Source organism: Arachis ipaensis, chromosome B01 (genome assembly GCF_000816755.2).
Source record: "Arachis ipaensis cultivar K30076 chromosome B01, Araip1.1, whole genome shotgun sequence".
NCBI lineage: Eukaryota > Viridiplantae > Streptophyta > Magnoliopsida > Fabales > Fabaceae > Arachis > Arachis ipaensis.
Window position 1 is genome coordinate 125,335,669 of NC_029785.2, and position 2,043 is coordinate 125,337,711.

General features: G+C 29.8%; 1 non-coding gene across 1 annotated transcript; it reads left to right on the plus strand.

Annotated features, from left to right (window-relative positions):
- On the plus strand, positions 169–240 carry TRNAW-CCA. Its single transcript has one exon. It is a non-coding gene; the product is annotated as a tRNA-Trp (tRNA).

Below are 2,043 nucleotides of genomic sequence, written 5' to 3' on the forward strand. Positions count from 1 at the left end.
ACCTTCCACTAAATATTAACTAAACCCTTATTTAAAAAATGATTGCAATTTCAATGTATGTACAACCACTAATTAATTTAGAACAGAATACATTAACCTCCCATAAATTTGCTCTAATTAATTGTAATGACGGGCTCATTTTTAAGCATGCATATCTTTGCAACCGGTGGATCCGTGGCGCAATGGTAGCGCGTCTGACTCCAGATCAGAAGGTTGCGTGTTCGATTCACGTCGGGTTCAATTTCCCGTCCACCCAATATCTTTTTCTTCTTTTCTTGACCAACAAAATGATTTGAAATTTGGATAGAACTCGCATTCATGGCCGAAAGAAAGAAAGAGGAAAAAGACTGCAATACGAGGCCCATATGTGAAATTTGTAACCCCGAAAATTATACATAAAGCCCCTGTTTCATCCACATTTACCCCTTAATATGAAGCATTATTCTGCTCTGAAGTTATTATCGTTGTGACAATAAAAGGACTCATTTAGTTACGACTTACGAAGGCAACATGAAAGTGAAGGGATTCAAAAAATAAAGGCCGCAATTATATGTCTTTAAATATTTGACGTGGCGCAAATATGTCTATCTTAACAAGAGCGTTATCATGTGAATATCAATCATTACAATATATATTGAATTTTAAGCGTTGCTGACGGGCTTAAACATTAATAATAATGCTATGTTTTCCCAAATGTTTGAAATTACCGATTGAAAAAACCAATTTTTATCTTTCAGATTGAACAAGTAAGTTGAACTCTAAAAAGGAGGCGTTTTAAGGAGTTTTGACATTTTGGAAAGTTAAACGAGGGTTCTAGTTTCGTTTTGAAAATGGAAGTTGGGGTTGGGGACTAACTTAGGGAAAGTAGTTACACAAGAATTGTGTTGCATATATGGAGAAAAAACCGTTGGGACAGGCTTGAAAAAATAACACATCAAAAGTGGAGAGAACCTCTAAGATTAGCAACCAGTAATATTATTATATTATTGTTTTGTGAATGTGACACTTGTCCCTTCTTAAAGCTTTTCTGTAAACGATTTTTAGTGTCTTGCTTCTCTTAAACTTAATTTATATTAAATTATTAAGAAATTTAGAGCTGATGAATACGTAGACGATAAGAGTAGGCTACCAACCTAATATACCTTAACTTCCCTTTCTAACTCCCAACTTCTTTTACTTCTGTTGCTTGCATTCCTTTGTCTGAAATACCCAATTTACCCTCTCAAATTTAATTTGGATTTTTTATGTGCCTATGTTGCCCTTCAAGAACAAACATCAATGAATTTCGTAATTAGCTATAACTATCAGCAGTACTATACAGAGTGAACATGGTAAATTATACTATTATTATTGATCGAACGGGAAATTAATGAAGGATAAAAAATGACAAGAAATATATAATTTGTAATAACTCTAGTACATCAACAATCGCCATAATTATTTGTCTTCTTCCTCCTATTAATTATCCTACAACCAAGTCGAATTTGTAGATAAATTAGGTTTTATTGATTTCCAGCATAATTTTGAGAGTTAGATCAAATCGATTTGACTAGATTAATTGAAAATCAGCCATCAAACCAATTTATTTTAAAATAAAAATGAATCGTAATAAATTAATTAAACATTGAAAAAATCAATCAAAATATCATTTAATCGATTAAATTGATTTAATTTTTTAATAATTAATTAGTTTAAAATAATAAAATATAAAAAAATAAAAAATATATTTATATATAAATATATTATATTATTATCTCAGATTGAGTTAAATTTTTAATTCTTTAAATTTTAGTTTTATAAATTTAATTATTGGTTAGATTTTCAGAACCATGATTTGTTTTAGTTTTGATTGGCATATTATATAGTGTATAAATAATAAATCAATTCCGTTAGACAAATAATAAAAAATCTTAACAATGTGAACAATAAATTTTAAATTTAGCTCGATAAAAGAAAAAAAAACTTACTCTCTTATCTCCTATCATCGTGCATCCTGTAGCCCCTCCTCCAAAATAAACTTGTCATTTCACATATAGTAGCACA